General features: G+C 42.4%; 1 protein-coding gene across 1 annotated transcript in view; it reads right to left on the bottom strand.

The window, feature by feature from the left end:
* The window catches only part of Pced1b (PC-esterase domain containing 1B), a 61,821-nt gene extending 35,696 nt beyond the window's left edge, over nt 1-26,125 (bottom strand). The window contains exon 1 of the mRNA XM_090324647.1: nt 26,013-26,125. The gene's annotated coding sequence lies outside the window, so the exon portion shown is untranslated. The remainder of the gene's footprint in view (nt 1-26,012) is intronic.
* Between the last annotated feature and the right edge of the window lie 315 nt (nt 26,126-26,440).

Below are 26,440 nucleotides of genomic sequence, written 5' to 3'. Positions count from 1 at the left end.
TATTGCCAATTCAAACTGGTACCTAAAGGCTTATGGACATGGGAGATAAAAATGACTAAGGACACATATGACTATAACCATAGCAACGGTTAGGAGCCTGGCTTACAAGATGAAGTATCATAGGAGCCCACACATCTGGGCAGAATAGATAGAGCAAGCCACCAGCACATCTCTGGGCACCACTGACCAAAGGGTGTAACCAATCCAGACCAAGCAAGGACCAAGGCATAGCCAATCCAAATCAAGCATGAAGGAGTTTGGGCTAGAAAGAAGCAAGGCAAGGGCCAATATAAACCAAGGACCCAGAATGAAGGACGGCGCTTCTGCTGGCCTTAACTGAGATTCGAGGATCTTTGGCCAAGCAGAAGCTGCTCCTTGTCCGAGAAGAACAAGGAGGCCCCGGAGCTCACATGGCAGCAGGACTGGGAGCTGCGTCTAACATCTGACGGGCAGGCCCTGTACCACTTCGGGGACTAAGAGATGTCAGAGAGGTGAGTCCAGCGGGTGAGCTGGACAGGCAGATTAGGATTAGGCGAGTTAGGACTAGAAGATAGCAACTAGAATACAGTGTTAACTCTGCTAAGCTATGTGAAATCAATAAACTATGTTGCATCATATTATCTGCCTATTGGTGAATTACTTCGCCTGCTCATGACACATACAAACACACTGTGAAGAGATTCAGCTCTAGCCTGAAGCTGTGCAAGTTTAGCTGTCTCTTGACAATGAACTTGATTGAGGAAGCCAGTTCCTGGGGTTGGAGGTGTGGCTCAGTTAGTACAGCACTAGACAATGAATGAAAGCTTCAGGTACTGAGCTCTAGCCCCATTCTTGGATCAAAGAGAAAAATGAAAAGAGAAATTCTTGGGGAAACAAAGGAGATAGAGAAAGTAATTTTCTTCCACTTGGGTCCTAGGCATGCATGGTATGTTTTTCATAATTCAGAAGGAAAAATAACACGGGATATTTCAAAAGTGGTGGGAGCTGATGGCTCAAGCCTGTAATCCTAGCTCCTCAGGAAGCTGAGATCTAGAAAATCACAGTGTGAGGCTGGCCTGGGCAGAAAAGGTCACTAGACTTCATCTTCAAAATAACCAGCAAGGGGCCTGGAGTTTGGCCTAATGGTAGAGTGCTTGCCTAGCATGCACGAAGACCCAGGTTTGATTCCTCGGTACCACATACATAGAAAAAAGAAAAAGCCAAAAGTGGTGCTGAGGTTCAAGTGGCAGAGCTCTAGTCTTGAGAAAAAACCCAAGGACAGTGCTCAGGCCCTGAGCTCAAGCCCAGGACTGGCAAAATAATTAATAATTAATAATAATAATAATAATAATAATAATAACCAGCAGGACTGGAGGGTTGGATCAAGTGGTCAAGCTCCAGTTTCACAAGCACAAGGTCCCAAGTTTAAAAATCCAGCATGACCAGATAAAGAGTAAAAAGAAAAGAGTTGGAAAGATTTATTTCTAAAGACAATCTAAGGTTCACAATTTAGCTATGCAGAGCTATTATATAATCCATGTTTTTCTCGTGATTCTCTGTTTATATTTTTCTTGTTGTCTTCTCTTGGGGTGAAGTATATGTTAAGACATTAAATCTCTAATTAGAGAGAGCTAGGGTGATTCCCTATTGTTTCACTGCCATCTTGACATCTCCCTATTTTTTTGTGTATCCATGGATGCGCTCTCTTCATTTTTCTTCATACTTAAAGAAGGTCAACTGAGAGCTAAACAAAGTTAATATGAGTGGAACTGGAATGATTTTGAATTTGCATATTAAACTGATTAGAACAGTGTGTGTGTGTGTGTATGTGTGTGTGTGTGTGTGTGTGTGTGTGTGTGTGTGTGCGCGCGCATGCGCGTGTGCACGTGTGTGTTTTTGTGTGTGTTTGTACTGGTCCTGGATTTGAACTCGGGGCTTAGGCTCTGTTCCTGAGAGGTTTTCTTTTGTTATCATTGTTTGTTATTTTTTTCTCATAGCATTTTACTACTGCCACACCTCTACTTCCTACTTTTTGGTTGTTAATTGGAGATCAGAGTCTCACCAATCCATGTTCATTGCAGCTCTATTCACCATAGCAAAGATATGGAACCAACCCAGATGCCCCTCAGTCGATGAGTGGATCAACAAGATGTGGTATTTATATACCATGAAATTTTATGCTGCCATCAGAAAGAACAACATCACCCCATAGTAAGGAAATGGAAAGACTTGGAAAAAATCATATTAAGTGAAGAAAGCCAGACTCAAAGGAACACAGGCTCAATGGTTTCCCTCATTTGTAATAATAAGTACAAATCTTGGACTTTCCTAGCAGAGGATTACAATAGAACAAAACCTAGATACATAAGGCCATATAGGATGAGGCTAAATGAAAAGATCTCCAGAATATGGAAACATGAAAACATGAACTATATAATGTGTGATTGTTATTCTTAATGTACTATGTTATTTCTCATCTCTTTTGTTGTCCCTTGGTTACTCTCATATTGTTACAGTATCTTACCTTGTTATCTGGTATATTATATATGTGTTTATTTGCTTATTTGAAATAGGAAAGGGAAGGGGGAAAACAAGATGAGGGAAGGGGGTAGGGGAGGGAAATGGGGACAAAAACACGAGAAAGAGTATCAATGTGTGTGAAGTAATACATCTTCTATCTGGTGAGTACAGCTGTAACATCTCTATTAATTACAATAAAAATATATGAAAAAGAAAAAAAAAGTGCCACCAACTTTCCTGTCAGGCTGGCTTTGAACTGTGGTCTTCAGATCTCACACTTCTGAGTAGCTAGTTAAAGTATGGAATTTCACCAACTTGAATTTCTGATGTTCTAAATTTTAAGTATTTTCCTGCTTATTTTTCTAGACTATTATACTAGTTAAATCTTACATAGAGTTATAATTTCCTTTTCTAGTTGGCAGCTATTATGATTTTTTTTTGCCAGTCCTGGGGCTTTAACTCAGGGCTTGAGCACTGTCCTTGGGCTCTCCTCAAGTCTAGCACTCTACCACTTGAGCCACAGCACCACTTCTGACTTTTCTGTGTATGTGGTACCAAAAATTGAACCTGAGTCTAGACAAGCACTCTACCACTAAGCCAAACTCCTGGCCAAGCTACTATGATTTTTAAAAGTTATCTGATATAATGCTACTAACTGTAAACGTACTTCAAATTTCACCTCCCCCCTTTTTTCTGGTTCTGGAGCTTGAACTCAGGGCTTCAGGATCTCATTCAGCTTTTCCCCTCAAGGCTGGCACTCCAACACTTGAGTTATAACTCCACTTCTGGATTTTTACTGATTAATTTGAGATAGAGTCTCAAAGACTGTTCTGTCTAGGGCTGACTGTGACCCCTGGTCCTCAGAACATAGTCTGCTAAGTGCTAGAATTACAGGCACAAGCCACCAGTGCTTGGCTCAAATTTCTTTTCTGTCTCTCTCTCTGTCTCTCTCTGTCTTTGTCTCTCTCTCTCTGTCTCTCTCTGTCTCTCTCTGTCTCTCTCTGTCTCTCTCTCTCTCTCTCTCTCTGTCTCTCTCTCTCTCTCTCTCTCTCTCTCTCTCTCTCTCTCTCTCTCTCTCTCTCTCTCTCTCTCGGGGGTGGGGGCAGTCCTGGGCTTGGGCTCAGGGCCTGAGCACTGTCCCTAGATTTTTCTCAAGGCTAGAGCTCTACCACTTGAGCCACAGCACCACTTCTGGCTTTTTTGCTACGTATGTGGTAGTGAGGAATTGAACCCGGGTCATGATGCTAGGCAAGCACTCTACCTCTAGGCCAAACTCCCAGCCACTCTCTCTCTCTTTTTAAGGTTTATATCTTTCATGATTAGTTTTCATCTTTTTTTCCCCAAATTTCTTAATTGTCCTCTCTCTTTGTTCCAAATTTAATCCAGGTTCCAAGCAGCATGCAATTTTCCAGATTCCTTCGTCTCCTCCATGTAGTACAATTCCTCAGTCTTTATTTTCTATGAACTTGATATTTTGAAAGGTTCCTTCAGTGTGGGTTTGCTTTTTCCTCATGATTAGTGAGGGCCTGGACATCGTCCCTGATCTTTTTTGCTCAAGGATGGCACTCTACCATTTGAGTCACATCTCCACTTCAGGCTTTTAGCTGGCTAATTGGAGAGAGGAGTCTTATAGACTACTTTTCTGCCTAGGCTGCCTTTGACTACGATTCTCAGATCTCAGCCTTCTGAGTAGCTAGGATGACAGGCAGGAGGAGCAAAGGCCTGCCCAAGCAACTTCTTGAATTAACCCGACTCCTATTACTTTAAGGGATGATCTTAGATGTTTTAATGTTTCTGGTAAGTGTCAACAGATAACAAATTGCAAGCACTCAGTCTGTGCCTGATGGGGATATGTGTTACAGTGTCTGTGTGCCAAGAGTACAGTATGGAGCTTTGTTGAGTGGCAGATTATTTGCCTTCAGCATACTCCTCATGAAAGTTGCCTGTGAAACCCGTTTCTTTCTTCTAAATTTTCTATAGTGAGTACTGTCTTTATAATTAGAAAAAAAAGAAAAGGCTATTACATAATAAGCTTATATGTTAAAGTGTAAGTCATCCCTCACTCTTGAATTACTAGAATAATACTATTCCTTGTCCCTTATTCCTGTTTTGTGATGGCAGGCCCCAGAATCAACTGTGTGTGTGTGTGTGTGTGTGTGTGTGTGTGTGCACACGTGCGTGTGTGTGTGTGTGTGCGCGTGCGTGCGTGCGCGTGCGTGCGTGCGTGTGTGCGTGCGTGCGCGCGCAAGTGCGCGCGCTGCGGCTTGAACTGAGGGCCTTATGATCTCACTTATCTCTCCCCACCATAGGCTGGTGCTTTATTACTTGAGCCACAGCTCCACTTGTGGCTTTTTGGTGGTTAATTGGAGCTAAGGATCCCTAGCATTTTCCTGCCTTGATTGTCTTGGAACTGCAATCCTTAGCTCTCAGCCTCCTGAGTAGCTAGGATTACAAGTATGAGCTGTCACCACCTGGCCAGAATCAACTTTTAAAGCATCAGTTCGAAAAGGGTATTCAGGAACACATCTGTATCTACAGATAGGGCATTTACTATCATATCAATAAGTCAGCCATTCAGAAGACAATTATCCCAAACCACTCAGCAGAGAGAAGTAGAAGAAAGAAATAATCACAGGTAGCAGAGAATGTGAGGTCACTATTGTGCTGGTTCTCTGGGGAACTTGAGGAAAGAAAGAAACATGGAGGGAAAAACAAAATGAAATTAGCTATCAGAGTACGAGCATTCAAGGTCTCTTTCTGCATGTCAGCCCACAAAAGGAAGGGCTAAGTATGGTAAGAGAAGCACCTAAGTGAAATGTACCTGGGTGCTGGAGCCTGAGGCCTGTAATCCTAGCAATTAGGAAAATAAGATCTGAGGATCAGGGTTTGAAGCCAGCCTAGGGAAGTCTGTGAGACTCTGATACCCAATTAAAAAGCAGAAGTGGAGCTGGGGTTCAAGTGGTAGAACATTAGCCTTAAGCAAAAAAGCTAAGGGACAGTACCCAGACCTTGAGTTCAAGTCCCAGGATTGCTTTCAAAAACAAACAAACAAACAAACAAACAAAAGGTAAGTAAAAAATACTAAAAAAAAAGGTAAGTGAATATATTGTCAGATGTGGGTTCAAGTATTGAGAAAAATCCTATTTTGAAAAATCCTATGAGATACAGTCTTAAAGGGAACAGAGATAGGGTCTCTGGTCTTCTCAGGAAAGAGAGGAGACAGTGAAGTTGGCTGAAGGAAGGCATAGAAGTATTGAACTAATGGCAAATACAACTGGGAGAGAAAGTGTGCACCTCCATTCTGGAATAGAGTGGTTTCCTTTGTGAAGAACAGCTGGACAAATTGTGGAGAAATTGTGACACTTTCAAAGATGGCACAAACGGCCTTTGTTTTTGAGTGAAAGGGTGACTAAAAAGTGGGAATTAAAAAATTTTGTGGCCTAATCAGTAGAAACCTTGGGCTCTACTAGCAGAGATCTATAATAGAGCAAAATCTTGATACATAAGGCCATATAGTATGAAGCTAATTGAAAGGACCTCCAGGATATTGAAACAAAAGCCATATAACAAACGATTGTTGTCCTTAATGTACTATGTTATATCTCATCTCCTTTGCTGTCCCTTGGGTATCTCATATTGTTACAGTATCTCACTTTGTTATCTGATATATTGAATTTATTTGTATTTGGTTATTTGAAATTTGATAGGGAAGGGGGGAAAACCAAGACAGGTGGGGGAGTGGGGGGGAGGGAAATGGGTACCAAGACATGTGAAAGGGTATCAATGTATGTGAATTAATGCACCTTCTATCTGGCAAATATCATGTAACCCTTTTATTAATTACAATAAAAAATATTTAAAAAAATTTGTGGCCATAACATACAACAGATAATACATGGCCCATCATGGCATCTCTTTTGCACATAATGCTTTGATTCTTGCTCAAATGCTTCTTCACCCCATGATTCCTCCGGGTGACACTCAGCTAATAAAAAGAACCAGGGGGGCATAGTACAAAGCAAGGTTTCAACTCAGATCTTGATGCTTTCCCCTGAGTTTGTTTTTCTTGTCGATTGTGGGGCTTGAACCCTGGGCCTGGGTGCTGTCCCTGAGTTCTTCAGCTCAAAACTAGCACTCTACCACATGAGCTACAGTGCCACTTCCGGCTTTTTCTGTATATGTGAAACTGAGGAATCAAACCCTGGGCTTCATGCATGCTAGGCAAGCGCTCTACCACTAAGCCACATTTCCAGCCCTCCATGACACTTACATGGCACAGGAATGGCTTAACTCTAGGACACCAAATTTAACAAGCCATGGGCCCCCGAGGACCGGCGGTCTCAGAAATGGCAGTGCTGTGCTACTATGCCTGGATCTGGGAGACAGCCCTTTTGGGGTTGCCTATCAGCTAGCAAATGCTGCTGAGCCTCTTCTAAAAGAAAAATCCTAGCACCTATGTTCTCCAAGAAACCATAGGCCTTAGGGAAAGCCAGTTCCATTTCCATTTTCACATGTTGAAGTTTAATTATCCTAACCCAATAGGAATCGTTTCATTTTCTTTGCCAGAGATGGATTTCAGAAGAGTAGTTTAGGCCAGCTGGACATGAGAGCAGTAAGATTTCTGGGAAAAGCTCTTAGCTTGTGTGTGTGTGTGTGTGTGTGTGATATATATATATATATATATATATATATATATATATATATATCACAGAGAGAGGGGAGGAGAGGGAGAGAGGGAGAGAGAGAGAACTGGGGGCTTGAATGCAGGGACTTAGCCCTGTCACTTAGCTTTTTCACTCAAGACTGGCACTCAACTCTTAACACTTGAGCCACACCTCCGCTTAGAGTTTTGTGGTGATTATTTGGAGATAAGAGTCTGGGCCTGGGAGTGTGGCCTAGTGCGTGCACAAAAGCCCTGAATTTCATTCCTCAGTACCATATTTGCAGAAAAAGCCAGAAGTGATGTTGTGCCTTAGTGGTAAAGCACTAGTCTTGAGAAAGCTCAAGGGCAGTGCCCAGGGCCTCAGAACTAGAAAAAAAGAAAAAAAAAGTCCCATGGACTTTTGTTTGAGCTGGTTTAGAACTTCAGACCTTACAAGGAACTTATAAAGAACACAATCATAAAGGAAAAATCTGTTTGTTTTTCTGTCAAATATGTGAAGAATTTTCCATTGTCTTCTGAGATAACTGAAGTCTTAGTTGTGAAGTAATATAGTAATATTTTAATCCCAGTTGTTTTTCTTTGTGAGACAAGCTATCATATTACTAAAAATAAGGAGAGAAGTTTTAGGGTGTAGATACATAAAACAAAGTTGATAGTGACAGCATATTTTGCTGTTCTTGACACTGAGATACACTTTTTGGCAGCCTCAAACACAAATGTCCTGAGGCTAGATAATATATAGGTAATGAATCTTTGGGCTTCCAAAGCCTCATTTTTCTTTTCTTTTCTTTTCTTTTTTTTTCTTTTTTTGGTTGTGGGGCTCAGACTCCTGGTCTGGGTACTGTTCCTAAATTGTCTTGCTCAAAGCTAACACTCTACCACTTTAAGTTACAGATCTACTTCTGGCTTTTTGGTAGTTATTTGGAGATAAGAGTCTTATGGACTTTTTGCCCAGGCTGGCTTTGAACTACGATCCTCAGATCTTGGCTGCCTGAATAGCTAGGATTACAAGTATAAGCCACCAGCATCTAGCTCCAAATCCACATTTTAACTAGGATTATAAACAAATGCACTTTAAAACTCTGTGCTTATTTCAAATGTATTATGGAATTTTTAAAATCTTGGTTGCAATGCATATTAATGAAGTTGAAAGATATTACATTTCTGTGAACATGATTATTAGCAGGAACAAAGCAATGTTCTTTTTTAGAAAACATCAATACATTATTGAAACCTGGTTGATTGAATTAGCAAAATTCCTTGTGAGTACAAAGTAATATATGTATGGTGGCTATTTCATTCTGGGAGCTTTTTCAAAAGGATATAATCAGAATTGTACTTTTTTTTCTTTTCAAGGCAGGGCTTTTAGTTACTCTGGCAGAATGAATTTGGATAGCTTTATATATAACAAGAGTAGTAACTTGAATGTGTGTGTGTGTACATATACATATACGAGCATATACATGTATATATACACACACATATATACATATATATACATATGACATATCTATGTGTGTATATATACACACATATATATACATATATATATATATATATATATATATATACTGTGATATAACATTCACCATCACAAACTCACAAACACACACAACGTAGACTTTTGTCTTGGTGTGGGTGGATCATGCCTATAATCCTAGCTACTCAGGAGGCTGAGATATGAAGATTGCATTTCAAAGCCAGCCTGGGCAGGAAAGTCTCTGAGACTCTTATCTCCAAATTAACTACCAAAAAGCCAGAAGTGGAAGGGTGGCCCAGGTGGTAGAGTGGGAGCCTTGAGTAAAAAAGCTCAGGGACAAAGTCCAGGCATTGAGTTATGCCCTCATATCAGTAAAAGAGGGGGGGTTGTGGGGGGTGGGATGAGAAGAGACCTGGAGATAGAATCAGTTGGATGCTTTCCAGGTATTAAAACATCTTTTTATTCAGAGTGGTAGCCAGGTGGCAGGCTGTCTTGGAAGGCTCAGCAAGGGAATCATCTGGACTTGAGAAGGAGGAACAGCAAGTCCTATTAAAATAATACTAGCTCTTATTTTTAGTTCAGGTAAACAAGATCAAAGCTCTGGACTGCCAGGCTTAAGTACACATAGAAATAAAAATTAACTAATCCAGTGTTGATGCACAACCATTTAAATAAATCAAAGCTCCATCTCAACCTACTTGTTTAGGAGTTCATATGCAAATAAGAGAAGTCACAAAATGGGAAGGAGCAATTTACTGCCTATTATTATGCATGTCAGTTGCTAGTTGTTAAATTTAAAACAAAATAGAAAATGGTCATGTTTTTGCCATTGTTATTTGATTTTGATGGTGATGACTTCCCATGTCAAGTTTATTACTTCCGAGGACATCTACTTTCATTCCCACCTCCACACTTGTAAAATCCTAACCAAGTCAGATACTGGCTGTCCATGCCTATGACCCTAGCTACTCAAGAGGATGAGACAGGAGGATCATGGTTCAAAGCCAGTCTCAAGAGAAAGTTCCATGAGACTCTTATCTTCAATTAACTATCACAAAAGCTGGAAGGGAATCTTAACTCCAGTGGTAGAGTATAGGTCTTAAGCAAAAACAAAACAAAAAAAGCCAAGTGGGAGTGAAGGGCCCCAAGTTCAAGCCCTAGTACTGGCATCATAAATGAGAGTAAATAGAGTAAAGCACCCATGTCATTCCCTCTAGTCATTCTTCTCATTCTTTTTCTTTTCTTTCCTTTTCTTTCTTTCTTTCTTTTTTTTTTTTGCTTGTCCAGGGGCTTGAACTTGGGGCCTGGGTTCTGTCTATGAACTTTTTTGCTCAAGGCTGGGCTCACTGGAGCCACAGCTCTACTTCTGGCTTTTTGGTGATTAGTTAGAGGTAAGAGTCTCAAGGACTTTCCTGCCCCAGCTGGCTTCAAATTGCCATCCTTAGATTTCAGCCTTCAGGAGTAGCTAGGATTACAGGCATAAGCCACTGGTCTCTCCTCACCACCCACCCATCTCTCACTCTTGTGTTCTAGTGGTGACCACATCGCTTTTTGGTGGGCCGGATGAGGGACCGTAGCTCATTTATCCGAGTATGCCACCAGGGAGAAGGTTTCTAGGCAATGAGATTAAGTGAAGAATTCTCAAACACGGTTTGGAGCCATCAGCTTCAGCCCATGCTGACACAATCGGCTTATCATAGCCCAGGAGTGTGTGCTACACTGTAAGGCTGGGCCATGTTCCAGGCCCTCGGCTACACTGCCCCCGGCTGGGACTTCTTAGGCTTTCTGCCGGAAACAGGTACTTCTCCATTCTGTGAACCTTGGGATTTGGCCCAACCTAACCAGAAGTATCAGGACCGAGGAGGAACACCTGATCTAATAAAGCTTTTTCCAAGGCCTCACCTGGCATTTCAGAAGCCTGACATGAACATTCTTCCCTGCGAGGCTCTTGACTCTGAAAACTACATCTGCTCTGTAGGGAATTTGAACTTGAGAAGGAAAAGGGATAAGATGCTAGGAAAGCTAGAAAGAAGGCAGCAAATGAAAATCCTGAGGTGAAGAGAATTATAATGTGCCATGCCAGAAGCACTGGGAGGAAAGGTGAGAGCAGCAAAGGCCCAGAGATGACAGACCACCCGGAAAAGGGAAACACATGAAAGGAAATTCCAAGATGGCTGCCTATGCTGGCTCACATTCCACACTATCTTATAAGAACCCCCCTTCCAGCTGTGTACTGGTGGCACATGCCTGCAGTCCTAGCTTCTCAGGAGGCTGAGAGCTGAGGATCGTGGTTCAGAGCCAGTCCACGCAGGAAAGTTCTTGAGAGTCCTATCTCCAATTATCCACCCAAATAATCTTGGAGTGAAGCTATAGTTCAAGAAGTAGTACAAACACCCAGACCCTAAGTTCAAACCCCTAGTACCAGCACCACAAACAACCCAAATAAACCAAAAGCCAAACCTAACCACAACCAAAACCCCTCAGCTTTATATGTACTAGGAGTAAATGAAGTTGTATGCTATCTACTTCTTAGTACAAAATTTGCATTTCAAAAATAACTCTATTTTCTTATATGTTTATGCATTCTGGAAATCAAAGTCTCAAGATGAAATAAGCTATACAGTTTAGGAAAAGTGAGTTAAATATAGGAAAATAGATTCCTTTCTTTCTTTTTTTTTTCTTAACACAGATCAAAACCTAGGCCTTCGCTCCTCTCATAGTAATGATATCATCTTTTGCCAAACTGTGACCTGAAAAGCATTTGCTTTGCTAGATTTATTTGCAGCCTAGAAATAATTCAAATGTTTTGACAGGCTGTGTACCTCTCAAATGGGAACAAATAATTATTGGTGCACAAAGTCAAGCTCTGCATACTGAGCATGTGCCTGCAAATATTTAATTATAAAACCTTCTTGTTTCCAGAAATGTGGCATATTTCCATAGTAAAGGTCATTTAACAATAGAAATGTATATAAAATTAAATTATGGTTTGAAACAAACACTAGTGAAATGTACTAATGAAAATTGTGGAGTTAAAACAGAGTTTTTTTCCCCCTATAGTCCTCATACATTTAAACTTTTAATTATTCTTATTAACACAGATTTTTAGTGAGCTAATTTGAAGGAACAAATGTTCATTGGAATGAAATGTACCCCCCATTCTTCTTAGATACCCCAGACCAATCTCTGAAATTACTTAAGACTAAAAGCTAGCTCATTGGCTCACATTGCTTTGTACATTTTTTTTTTTTACCAGTCCTTGAACTCAGGGTCTGGGCATTGTCCTTGGACACTTTTTGCTCAAGGCTAACACTTTGCCACTTGAGCCAACAGCACCCCTTCTGCCTTTTTCTGAGTATGTGGTACTGAGGAATAGAATCCAGGGCTTTGTGCATGTTAGGCAAGCACTCTACCACTAGGCTATGCTCCTGGACCTGTACAAATACTTTCTGTGTACACATAAAGGACTTACATATACATCTAGGACTCTCCTAGCAGAGGATTATAATAGCTCAAAACCTAGGTATAAACATAACGTCAAATAGGATAAGACTAAATGAAATGAACTCTAGGATACGGAAACAAGAGCTTTATCTTCTGTGATTGTTGTTCTTCATGTACTATGTTATTTCTCTTCTCTTTTTTTTGCTTTTTGGGTTAATCTCATGTTGTTATTGTATCTGACTTTGTTTCTGGGTATATTGTATATACATTTATTTGTTTATTTGAAATAGGAAAGGGAAGGGGGGGAACAAGATGATTGGGAGGAGGTGGGGGAGGGAAATGGCGACAAAAACATAAGAGTATCAATGTGTGAGAAGTAATGCACCTACTACCTGGTGAATGTAACATAATCCCTTTATACATTACCCCGACAATAAAAAAATAAAATAAAAAACAAAAATGATTTACATATAAAAAGATTATATGAAGATGCAAGAGATAAAGGACCTTTTTATTTGATATGATTGTCATATCATCAAATAATATAGAAAATATTGGTTGGAGCTGGGCTCTAGTGGCTCATGCCTATAATCTTAGCCATTAGAAGCTGAGATTGGAGGATCATGGTTCAATGAGACTTTTATCTCCAATCAACCAGGGAGAAGCAGGAAGTGAAGGAATAATTCAAGGGGTAGAGTGAGAGCTTGATTGAAAAAGGCAAGGAAGAGGATGAGGGCCTGAGTTCAAGTCTCATCCCATACTGGCACACACACACACACACACACACACACACACACACACACCCTACCAAAAAAACCCCAATACAGTATATAGAAATGTGTATAAAGCTGCTAATTGAAATGATGCTACTGCACATATGGCCAAGACTCTTACGTGTAAAGCATTGGAGAGATGAAGAAATCCCCTTGGAGCAAAGTAGGCAGAAAGTTCCCAGGAAGAGACAACCAGTGGATCAAATAATTCCAGATTTTATGCTGTGCTTGATGCAACAGTGGCCACAGACCACGTAATAAACAAAATAACAGCAACATGTGACATGGAAGCCTGAATCTTCCATTCTTACTGTGAAAACCACATGCCAGATGGTAATCTACACTAGTATTCGAGTGTGGGATGGGGCTGGCAGCGCTGAGTCAGTCTGGCTGCCTTCTTTGATGCTGGCCCTCTTGTAGAGTAGCTGGTGGCCTCCACAAATAGTTCTTAGAGGTGGAAGGTGCGGGGGATTGCTTCTGTTCTTCATTGTTTGAAAAAGAGTTTTGCTGTGTGGCTGAAATTGAATTTGGACTCTATTTTTCATCTTCAGCCTCCTGAGTGTTGACATGGCAATGCTGGCACTTCTGAAAGTACTCTATGTCACAGGTGATTTTGGACCAGCAGTAGATAAAATCATCTTAGCCAGGTGCTGGTGGCATGCCTGTAATTCTAGATACTCAGGAGGCTGAAATCTGAGGATCATCATTCAAAGCCAAGCAGGGAAGGAAAGTTTATGAGACTCATCTTCAGTTAACCATCAGAAAACCAGAAGTGGAGCTGTGACTCAAGTGGAAGAGCATTAGCCTTGAGCAAAAGAGCTCTGAGACAGCACTCAGGCCCTGAATTCAAGCCCTATGACTAACTAACCAACTAAGCAAATAATGCAATGCAGTTTCCCATATTATGTATAAAATGATATCTCATCCTTCGTTACCACAAGAACCTGCCTACAAAGCTCTATAACGGAACTGAGGTACTTCAGCTAGAAAAAAAGTGTAATTGATTGGATTTGAGACTCTTAAAAATTATTAGTTTTTATTTATATTTTTTTATTTTATTTTTTGCCAGTCCTGGGCCTTGAACTCAAGGCCTGGGCACTGTCCTTGGGCTCTACCACTTGAGCCACAGCAGCACTTCTGGCTTTTTTCTATGTATGTGGAATTGAACCCAGGTTTTAATGCATGCTAGGCAAGCACTCCACTACTAGGCTAAACTCCCGACCCTATTAGCTTTTATTTTTTAAAAAAAAAATCTACCTAGCTATTGCGGAGATGAGATCTGGTGGATCATAGCACACATAATAGATATTGGGGCCAGGAGTGTGGCCTAGTGGTAGAGTGCTTGCCTAGCATGCACAAAGTCCTAGCTTCGATTCCTTGGTACCACATACACAGAAAAAGCCAGAAGTGGTGCTGTGGCTCTCAAGTGGTAGAGTGCTAGCCTTGAAAAAAGCCCAGGCTCAGTGCCCAGAGTCTAAGCCCCAGGACTGGCAAAAACAAAACAAAACAAAACAACGCCCCCCAAAACAAAACAAAGCAAAACAAAAAAACAACAGTGCTGAAAATGGCTGGAGATATTGCTCCGTTCTATAGTGCCTGAATAGCAAGCACCAGATCCTGAGTTCTAATGTCAGTACCATTGAAACAAACAAAAACAACTATTTTGAGGACATTATGCTAAGTGAAATAAGCCAAGCATAAGAGGGAGGGAACAGAAATCAAATTTATAGAGACAGGAAGTGAAGAAGCGATTGCTAAGGATTAGGAGTCACTGTTTAATGTGGGGGGGGCTTGTCTGGCAAGTAGCTCTGTGGATGGATAGTGGTGAGAACAGCATACAAGGTGAACATAGTTCCTGAATGCTATGCTTCAAAACTGTTAAGATGAGCCAGGAGCTTGTGGCTTATGCCTATAATCCTAGCTACTCGGGAGACTGAGATCTGAGGGTGGAAGTTCAAAGCTATCCCAGGCAGACTCTTTTTTTTTTTTTTTTTTTTTTTTTGCCAGTCCTGGGCTTGAGCTCAGGGCCTGAGCACTGTCCTTGGACTTTCTCAAGGCTAGAGCTTTACCACTTGAGCCTCAGCACCACTTCCGGCTTTTTTCTATGTATGTGGTACTGAGGAATCGAACCTGGGTCTTCATGCATGCTAGGCAAGCACTTTAACCACTAGGCCAAACTCCCGGCCCCGCCAGGCAGACTCTTATCTCCAACTGATCAGCAAAAAGTAAGAAATGGGGCTGAGGTTCAGGTGGTAGAGTACCAACTCTGAGTTAAAAAGCTGAAGGATAGCATCTAGGTCATGAATTCAAGCCCTAGGGCCATCATTAAAAAAACAGTAAGATTGAGGTTAAGTCCCACAACTGACAAAAAAGAAAAAAAATGATTGAGGTAGTACAGTTTGTGTTATGTGTACTCTATAATAATTAAAATAATACATACTGAAAGATATAATAAACATTTGTTTTTCTGAGGGCCAGTGGATAGTACAGAGATATTCATTTACTCATCAAAGGCTCATAGAAGCTCAGTGAGTGTGTGTGTGTGTGTGTGTGTGTGTGTGCGTGTGTGTGTACGTGAATGTGTGACTTGCATGTGTGCCAGTCCTGGGGCTTGAAATCAGGTCTTTATGCTCTCACTTGGCCTTTTCTGCTCAAGGCTGGCACTCTTCCACTTGATCCATACCTACATTCTGGATTTTTGGTGGCTAATTGGAAACCAGAGAGTCTCACAGACTTTTCTGCCCAGGCTGGCTCTGAATCATGATTTTCAGATCTTAGCCTCCTGAGTAGCTAGGATTTCGGACATGAGCCACTGGCTCGCGTTTTGAGGGTTGCATTTTGTAGCATCTTGAAAGCTGAGCACGACAATACTCTTTCTTGTACATATTAGTTTTCCTTGAAACAGATCTGCTCCAGGGCTGGTGACTATTGCCCCTTCTGTGTTTTTGTGTCTCTGCACAGTCCCTTGAAACATGAGATTCACACCATCCCTGGACTTACTATTATCAAAACCTAAATGTTTTATTAATAGGATAAGCTAAGTTCCCTTAGCTTTTTAATTCAAGGCTAGAGTTCTACCACTCTAGCTGCAACTCCACTTCTGGTTTGTGGTGATTAAATGGAGATAAGAGTCTCACTGACTTTCCTGCCCAGTCTGGCTTCAAACCACAATCCTAGATCAGAGCCTCCTGAGTAGCCAGGATTACAGGCGTGTGCCACCAGTGCCCCTTAATCCCTCAGTTCTAACAGCAATCAATCGAAGCAAAGTATCACACCAGAGTTTAAGGAAATTGGACTTCTAAAGCAGCTGAATTTAGTGGGTGGAGAAATGTATTTCTCTTTGAAATGTGAGGTTATATAAATCAAACCACAAAGAGTACCCAGAATGTTCTTTCATGCTGCTTGTGGTGTTTGAACTGCAGAGCACAAACCTTTGGTGATGTTACCTCAGGTTTTATCAGCATCTATGGCCTGGGGAATAAAGTTCCACGACAGACCAACCTCTGTGTGTGTCTGATATTAGCTTAACAGAGAAGGAAAAATGCTAGTTTGATCTAAAGATGAAAGGTCATGTTTTCATGATCAAAGCAGCCTGTTCCAGGCCCTTCCAGTGACTTCCTCCTGAAAGGTGACACAGGAGGCTTCCGGATAGTTCTCTATCAAAATTCAAGGTAAACTGGTTGCACTTGAAGTCTTCATTAGGCACTCAAGAAGGACATTCCTGAGTATCTTCATGCCATAGAGATTTCAGCCCTCCAACGCTATTCTAAGAATTTTTTTTTTTTTTTTTGCCAGTCCTGGGCTTGAGCTCAGGGCATGAGCACTGTCCTTGGACTTTCTCAAGGCTAGAGCTCTACCACTTGAGCCTCAGCACCACTTCTGGCTTTTTCTATATATGTGGTACCAAGGAATCAAACCCAGGTCTTCGTGCATGCTAGGCAAGCACTTTAACCACTAGGCCAAACTCCCAGCCCATATTCTAAGAATCTTATCCAGAGCTCTGAGCACCTGTGGCTCATGCCTTTAGTCTTAGCTACTTAGGGAGGCTGAGATGTGAAGATCTCACTTCCCCCTTTTTTTGGGGGGGTGCTTAACTGGAGATAAGAGTCTCATGGACTTTCCTGCTTGGTGTGACCCTCAGATCTCAGCCTCCTGAGTAACTAGGAGTACAGGGGTGAGCCAATAGTGCTTGGCTATTTTGGTTTTTATTTCCAGATCTGAATCATGATGATCCTGAATGAGGAAAAAAACAATGTCAAGGAATCTGCCAAAGAAAGGCACACTCTGTGCTCTGAAACATTCTAAACTACATAGGCTAAACAGATATGTGAAATTTAAAGAGGAAAAGTAAAAAAAGAAAGAAAGAATAGGTGTGGCCATAATAAATGCAGGTGCTGGGGTTTGTATTCAGGGCTTTAAGATTGCTATGCAGGAACTCTACCACGTGAACCACAACCCAAGCGTTCAAACAGATTTTGGTTTTCTGTCCAAATGCTGGAGTTTGAATCCAGGCCTTCTGCTCTTGCTCATAGCTAGTGTTTGACCAGTTGAGCCATGCCTCCTGTCTGGCATTTTGCTGGTTACCTGGAGATAAGAGTTCCTAGGAATGTTTTGCTTGGACTGGTTTTGACCCTTGATCCTCAGATCACAACCTTCCATATTAGGTAGAGTTATGGATATAAGCTATTAGCATGCAGCCAGATTTTCTTCTTTTTTTTTTTTTTTGCCAGTCCTGGGGCTCTAACTCAGAGTCTGGGCACTTCCCTGAGCTCAAGGGTAGACTCTACCACTTGAGCCCCAGTGCCACTTCTGGCTTTTTCTGTGTATGTAGTACTAAGGAATCAAACCCAGGGCTGCATGCATGCGAGGCAAACACTCTACCACTAGGCCACATTCTCAGCCCCTAGCCAGATTCTTAATTCTATTCTTGATTCTATTTTGCTGCTAAAGTCAAGTAAGGGATCTTAAGGAAATATAAATGGAAAATAAATACATGGTGGCATAGTCTCACTAGAGGTCAAGAAAAAAAAGAATTAAAGTATAATTTAATTTATTGGTCCAGCAAGAAGTAAAATCCCCATCATTCAGGCTGGGCAATGTCCTAGAGAAGAGTCATCAGGTGCATATAAGCAGTTCCCAAATCAGTAGTACTTGAATTACCATCCCCACAGCTGGCCTCTGATCCTGATTCAGACCCCATCCCAGCACATCTCAGGGTTCTCAGATCAGAGATGGCAAACCTGGAAGTTCTCCATCCTGGATCCCTCATCACTGTGCTGTGAACAAGGCTACCAGGCTATTACTTCCCGCTGGCTCACCTGCTGAATGTGTCTCTCCTGCTAGTTTCCGAGTACCCTTTGGTATCAGGACAGCTTTTCTGTGTGTGTGTGTGTGTGTGTGTGTGTGTGTGTGTGTGTGTGTGTGTGTGTGTATGTGTGTGTGTGTATGTGTGTGTGTGTGCCAGTGTGTGCTAGTTCTGAGGCACACTTGGGTACTGTCCCTAAGCTTTTCTTAGTGCTAGCTCAAGGCTAGCACTCTACTACTTGAGCCCAGTGCTACTTCTGACTTTTCGGGAGCTAAACAGTCTGACTTTGGAGCTGAAGAGTCTCATGGACTTTCCTGCCTGGGCTGGCTTCAATCCAGGATCCTCAGATCGCAGCTTTTGAGTAGGGGTAAAGCACCAGTGCCTGGCTTGCTCTTCAGTTTTTTTATATGGTCACTGTGTCCTCAAACAACCCTGGGAAGTAATTATTATGTCTAGTCCCGTGTGACAGATAAGAAAACCGAAATCTACAAAGTTTAAGTGGCTCTGCTGAGCACACCGAGCAACTTACTGGCAATAAGAGATCTGGTTTAGGAATATCACTTGTAAGAAGAGAAGATTAGTATGCCTTTCCCCCAATTTCCTCTGTGTGTGTGTGTGTGTGTGTGTGTGTGTGTGTGTGTGTGTGTGTGTGTGTGTGTGCAAGCTAGTTCTGGGGCTTAAGCTCAGAGTCTTGTAATCTTACTTAGCTTTGTTCACTCAAAACTAGGGCTCCAAAGCAAAAGTCACAGCTCCATTTCTGTCTTTCTGATGGTTAATTGGAGAGATAAGTGTCATATGGACTTTCCTGCTGACTTCAAACCTCAGTCCTCACATCTCAGCCTCTTGAGCAGGCAGGCAGGACTACATTGCTCAGTCTCCAAGTTCCTCTTCTGAACGACACTGTCTCTGAAGAGATCTCCGTGGAACTGGCTCGTGAGTGGGAGGTTAATTCACATATGAGGGTATCTACAGGGTCAGAGCAGGAACCCCAGACCTTTGTCCACTTCATCTCTGAGGCTCTGCTTCCTCTTCTGCCAGGGTCACTGCCAGCCTGGGACAAACTGGTGCCTGTGCCCTCTCTGCCATATATCTAGAGGCAAAAGAAACCTCACCCAGGCTGGTGTCTGGAAGCCTTCCATGGCCCTCCTTGATGTTCCAGATTAGACAAATGATTCCCTGGGAAAATAAGGAAGACCTGAACAAATTTACTCTAATTTACCCGCTTAAATTTGGTCCCTTAGGCTGACATCCCTTTTGCCTTATGTTAGCTCCCAAGGACTTGCCTGGAAGGTAAGACAATGACCTGTAGGTATGGAGAGACTCTGACCCCCAGCAAGCCTCTGGAGATATGGTAGGGGCATTGTTTCGCTTTCTGGTTTCGTTTTTCTTTATGTTATTAGTTATAGGGCTTGAACTCCGAGCCTGGGCACTATATCTGAGCTTTTGTGCTAAAGGCTAGTACTCTATCACTTTGAGCCACTTCTGGTTTTCTGGTGGTTAATAGAAGATGTCTCTTTCTTGCTCCCACTAGCTTTGAACCATGATCCCCAGATCTCAGACTCCTGAGTCACTAGGATCATAGGTGTGAGCCACCAGAAGCTGGGGCTGCTAGCACTTAGTTCAGGCATTCACCAATCAGAACTTGTAGGAGAATGTTTCATGAATATTCAATGGACATTGAAGAATATCAAAGCTAACATCTCCAGGCCTCCATTTGGAGTAAAGAATCATGGGTACTTGATATAATAAGAAAGAATTGCCTCAAGGATATGAACTGGGAAAACCAGAACTTCAGTGGCTTCATTTGAAGATACTCTGGGGCAACCCAGCCATGTGTAATAATTTGCCCTATAAGAGTTACAAAAGTGCTTGGTTTTAGTAATCATGTGGACTCATTATGAGCATTGACAGAAGGGAACCTCAAACTCATTGAATCTGGATGTAGGAGTTTAAAATCACTTATACTCCAAGCATGGGAAGAGCCACAGAGAATAAACAGTCCCAAGAATGTCTGAAGCTTGTAGTCTCACTTTGAGATTCCCTTCATCGCTTTCTCTTCTCTCTGCCTCCTGGCTTGGCTCTGTCTGAATTCACAGGCATCTGTGAGGAGCTGGTGGGAAGGAAGGATGGTCTTGAACCATCCTAGCCCTCTCTCCCTTCCACTTCATGGCCAAGAAAAGCTAAATCCTTCAGTGGCTTTGCCAGAGAAATGCTGGGGATTTATTTTGGATCCCATACCTCTCCTTCAAGTAACTTTGTTACCATCACAAAGCGAAGGAAGCTAGGCTCGAAGTGGCTCAAGCCTGTAATCCTAGCCATTTCAGTGCTAGAGATAGGGAGACTGTGGTTCTAGGCCAGCACAGGTAATAGAAACTCATGAGACTCCATTCTGACAAATAACTGGGCATGGTGCTTGTCTATCATCCCAAGCTATGGAGGACATAATGTCTGGGTGTATCTGCCATTCCAGGGCACAGGGAAGAACAAACAGGAAGATGGGCAGGAAGCCTCCAAATTCTAGCTAATGAGGAAAATGGAAAAGTTTGTAGAGTTAACACATAGATTAAATGAAAGGAAAAAGTGAGCTTGGAAAGCTTTGCTGCACTTCTATTTGAGGCCATTTCAAAATGGCCTACCCCATCAAACCAGACATGCACAGATCTCTTAAGTGGCCTAAGATTAATGGAACATCATCCTAATGAAAAATCATACTGCTTGAGCACTTTATTGGGTTGTGCTAAAGCTTGCAACCTTGCAAAGACTCAGCTGCACACATTCCTGCTTTAAGAGTACTTGAAAATGTATCTGTCACCATCTGTTAATTAAGCTCTGCCACTTCCTCTGACTTAGGCACTTCTGGGCCTGAGTCAGACCAGGCCACAGAGCTGCTGCAAGCAGAGTCTGTAAAGATCTTGTGTGTTAGTCGAGGGTCCCCTGTACAGAGTGAGTTCCTACCATTTGGAGAGAAGCAGATCTGGGAGATGTTATTACAGAGAGCAAGCTGTGACCTAGAGGCAAAGAAAGCAGGGACTCATCTATGTTTGTTCAAAGTGGAGAAAAGCAGTTTCATCAGGATGAAAGGTAGAAAGTGACAGAAAGAAAACAGATTGTGCCCTGGTGACTCACTCTGGTCATCCTAGCTGTTCACGAGTCTGAGATCTGCAGAGCTTAGTTCAAAGATATGAAAATCTATGAGACTCTTATCTCTAATGAACCAGGAAAAACTGGAAATGGAGGCAGAGCTCAAGGGGTAGAGTGCCTGCCTTGAATAAAACTGCTATGGGACAAACATGAGACCTTGAGTAAGTGCAGGAGGCACTGAATTCAAGGCCCATACTAATACAAAACAAACAAACACACAAAAGAAAACATGCTGGAAGAAAAAAGAAAAGAAACATGTTTTGACAAGATGGATCTTTTTTTTCCCCCTTCTTTTAACATTGGAGGAGGATGCATTAGATAATGTTCTGGCATTATGATAAGCACCTGAGACAATGAAAAGATATGATAAGTACCTGAAACATTTATTCTTGGTTTCTAGTTTCAATCCATGGTTAGGTGGTTGCATGGCCTGTGGAGCTTGTGGTGAGGCAAAGCTATCTTGGTGGAAGGTTGTTCTCCTCATAGTGGCCAGGATGTAGAGAAACAGAAAGGAATCAGAGACACCCCGCCCCCGCCCAGTGACCTACTTCCTCCAGCTAAGCTCTACCATGTTTCCAGAAACTCCACCACCAGCAGGGGACCAAGCATTCAACACAAGCTCTGAACTATGAGGATAGTTCACATTCAAACCACCTCAGTGACAGATCTAGGAATTGTGGCCTGTGGGTGCTGTGAGGGCCTCAGAACTGCAGGGATGGGGAACTGCCAAGGAATCCTTCCTATCAAGAAGACTCCTTGTGTCCAGGTGCAGAATCAGAAATAGCTTGTGCTGATGCTTCCAGAATTCGCCTGACTTTGATGGCGAGGTAGCTGTAGGAACTGTCAGAGGTGCAGACTTTTTCCCCATAGGTACCTTTCCCTTGACACTAGGCAACTTGTCCCCCCTTGTGAAGGCTATCTTTACCACAAAAGTTAGCTCAGTTTATTGTACAAACAAAAAGACAAAGAGCAGTGAGAAGATCCAATGAACTTATCTAATCAAAAAGTCAGGTACTCCTAGCTACTCAGGAGGCTGAGATCTGAGGACTGTAGTTCAAAGCTAGCCTGGGCAGGAAAAACCATGAGATTCTTATCTGCAGAAAACCATTAGTGGAACTGTGGTTTAAAATGGTAGAGCACTAGCCTTGAGCAACAAAACAAAACAAACAAAAACCGCTCAGAGACATCATCTGAGTCAAGCCCCGAGTTCTGAAACAACAACAAAAAAGTTCTTGACTTTAGACAGAGCAAATAGAAAACACCAGCCTTCTCTAGTTTTGACATCATCTTTCTGGATACTGTCTTGTCACCAAGCAGAAAGAGCACTAGATTGGAGTGTACGTTGGACTTACTTTTGGGTTCAACTCATATCAGCCTGGTGGTTTTGGGGTCAGCTCTTTACTCATCTGTACACTCATTCCCCTATAAAATGATAGGATGATGTTTACGTTATCCTCTAGATTTAGTTTTCTGTGATATAAGGGATTTTTTTTCCCCAGTTAAAAATGTGTACATCTGGCCAACTGCATCATGAGAATATTGCATTTTCCTGTGGGAAGATCTAGAAAGGACTGTGTCATACTGATGAGGACAGGAAGTTCAGCCTGTCCTTGTCATTTCAAGCTTCAGTTCACTTTTGAGCTATTTGAAAGATGTCTTCACTTTTAGTCATTCTCCCAGTCATTTACATTCTATTCAATCTTTCTTTGAGACTTCTATTCTTTTTTTTTTTTTTTTTGTGGTCTGTGGGGCTTGAACTCTGGGCTTAGAGGCTTGAACTCTGGGCTTGGGCGCTATCCCAGAGCTCTTCAGCTCAAGGCTACTACCCTATTTCTTAGCTTCATCCCCACTTCACATTTTCTAGAGGTTAAATCGGAGGTGAGTCTCTCAGTTTTTCCTACCTAGGTTGGCTTTGAACCATGACCCTCAGATCTCAGCCTCCTCAGTAGCTAGGATAGCCACTATGCCTCACAAGACTTGTACTCTTATAAGAACACTTTTTAATTTTTGTGTCATGATAGGCTAGAACTCAGGGCCTTGTGCTGTAGTTTAGCTTTTTTTCACCCCAAACTGGCACTCTATCACTTGAACCTTAACCTCCACTTCTGACTTTTTTAATATGAGAGAAGAGTCTCATAGACTTTCCTTGCCAACATGGGTTTTGCCAAGATTACAGGCATGAGCTAGCGCTAGCATTTGACCACAGGAACATTTTAAAACTTTTTTTTTTCACTAAAGCTTATTTTAAAGAAGAAAAATATAGGGACCAGGAACATGACCTAGTGGTAGAGTGCTTGCCCTAGGTTTGATTCCTCCACATACACAGAAAAAGCCAGAAATGGTGCTGTGGCTCAAGAAGAGAAGGAGGAAGAGGAGGAGGAGGAGGAGGAGGAGGAGGAGGAGGAGGAGGAGGAGGAGGAGGAGGAGGAAAAGGAGAAGGAGAAGAAGGAGAAGAAGAAGAAGAAGAAGAAGAAGAAGAAGAAGAAGAAGAAGAAGAAGAAGAAGAGAAGGAGCAGGAGGAAGAAGAGGAGGAAGAGGAAGAATATTTTCCCCACAAAAATTCAACTAGGGGGGCCAGGAGTTTGGCCTAGTGGTTAAAGTGCTTTCCTAGCATGCATGAAGACCCGGGTTCGATTCCTCGGTACCACATACATAGAAAAAAGCCTGAAGTGGTGCTGAGGCTCAAGTGGTAGAGCTCTGACCTTGAGAAAGTCCAAGGACAGTGCTCAGGCCCTGAGCTCAAGCCCATAACTGGCAAAAAAAAAAAAATTCAACTAGGACTGACTGTTTTGAGTAGTGGTTCCGGGGCTTGAACTCAAGGTCTGACCACTATTCTTGAGATTTTGTGTTCTAGGCTAGCGCTTTACCAAGTGAGCCACAGCTCTCCTTCCAGCTTTTTTTTTTTTTTTTTTTTTTTTTTTGCCAATCCTGGGCTTGAGCTCAGGGCCTAAACACTGTCCTTGGACTTTCTCAAGGCTAGAGCTCTACCACTTAAGCCTCAGCACCACTTCCGGCTTTTCTATATATGAACCCGGGTCTTCATGCATGCTAGGCAAGCACTCTACCACTAGGCCAAACTCATGGTAGGCCAAACTCCAGCTTTTTGGTGATTATTTGGAGTGAAGTGTCTTTTGGGTTTTCCTACCTGGTCTGGCTTTGAACTGTGATCCTCAGATCTCAGCCTCCCAAGTAACTAGGATTACAGGCACCAGCCACAGCTTTGAATCCACTTTAAGTGGCCTAAGCTTAAGATTCTCCAGAACATCATCAAATGAATCAAATTACAAGGGTGGACCCTCTCACTGGTCCCCACAGCACAAGGCTGGGGAGGGCCAGGTGAGCTGGCCTTAGGGAAGGGAGAGGACCTGAGTGATGAAGTCTGATATGGTATCCAGACTGTCAACACCACATGGGAGGCCACAGTTAGAGGCCTCTACCTTCGCCACTTGTGGCCTTCTGATGTCATCTGTAGTCTTTCTACTCCTACACACTCCACCCTCCCATGAATTGTTTGAGAGTAAGTGGAAGCGATTTAGTAGTCGTTGAATTCCCTAATGAGCTGGAAACATGAAGCTTTTCTCTAGGGTCTACCACAATTTACCTTTAATTATCATCCTGGTACATCAGTGTGAAGTGCAAGTGGGTGTTTATTTGTCTGAGGGTTGGATAACCACAGCACTCAAATGATGTACTGGCCTGTGTGATAATGAAAGGGATAGTATAAGTAGCTCATATATGTTTTTCTTTTGCCAGTCCTGGGGCTTGAACTCGGGGCCTGGGCACGATCCTCAGGTTTTCTCAAGACTAGAACTTTACCACTTCAGCCACGGCACCACCTCCAGCTTTTTCTATATATGTGGTACTGAGGAATTGAACCTGGATCTCTATGCATACTAGGCAAGCATTCTACCACTAGGCCAAACTTCAGTCTCATGTAGCTCATATTTATTGATATCTGACTAGGGCATAGACACAGTGCTAAGCATTGTCTTTTTAAAAAAAATTTACTAGTACTGGGGCTTGAACTCCTGGCCTAGTCACTGTGCCTTGGCTTTTGAATCTGTTTTCTTATTTATTTATTTATTTAATTTATTTATTTTTGGTCAGTCCTGGGCTTGAGCAAAGGGCCTGAGCACTGTCCTTGGATTTTATTAAGGCTAGAGCTCTACCACTGGAGCCTCAGCATCACTTCCAGCTTTTTTTCTATGTATGTGGTACCGAGGAATCCAACCCCAATCTTCGTACATGCTAGGCAAGCACTCTACCACTAGGCCAAACTCCCGGCCCTTATTTTGATTTTTTTATACTGGGATAAAACCCAAGATGTTGCACTTGCTAGGCAAGCACTTTGCCAGTGAGCTACATCCCAGCCCCTACTGTCCCTTAGCTTTTAAACTGAAGACCAGGGCTCTACCTCCCTGAGCGCAGCTCTACTTCCAGCTTTTTGGGGGTCAGTGGGAGAGAAGTATCTTGGACTTGCCTGTCCTCGCTGGTTTCTGTCTTCAGATCTCAGCCTCCTGAGGTGCTAGGATCACAGACAGGAGCCACCAGTGCCTAGCCAGTCAGTCATTCTTGCAGTTCATATGTGCAGCACTGATAAGAGTCTGTGCCACTGTCACACCCACTGGGGGACCTGGAGAAAACCTGTGTGTTTATACGGGACCCATATCATGCAACTAGTGAGCCCAGACCAGCCCGGACTAGTACCTGCATCCTTTTTTGCTTCATTTTAGAGGAAGAGCCTTAGTTGATGCTTTGGTGCCATGAAGCCAGATGGAAACCCTCATGTTGGCAAGAGGTGGATTCTCTGTAGACCTTGTAGTCTCTCCCAGATCTAAGGGCCTTTAGTTACCTGAAATATGAAAATAGCACATGTTGAATTATTCATCATCCTTAATGAGGGGATTAACTGCCAATAAAACAAAAGGAAATAGTCTGACCTTCAGACTGTCAGGAAGTGATCATTAACAAAAATTTCTGAGTCGGTTTCAACAGACAAATCATCTCTATGCAAATGAGCTAGCAGGGTCACTCATTGAAGCCACATATTGGAGCAGTGACAATGAGAAAATAAGCACATGCTAAAAATACAAAATCTCAATTACATGTACAGCTCTCTGGAGTTTTTAAAATTT

The sequence above is a fragment of the Megascapheus bottae genome, chromosome 2, assembly GCF_031878675.1.
Source record: "Megascapheus bottae isolate mThoBot1 chromosome 2, mThoBot2.hap1, whole genome shotgun sequence".
NCBI lineage: Eukaryota > Metazoa > Chordata > Mammalia > Rodentia > Geomyidae > Megascapheus > Megascapheus bottae.
Note: the sequence above shows the minus strand (reverse complement) of the source record. Positions and strands in the feature narration are given on the sequence as shown.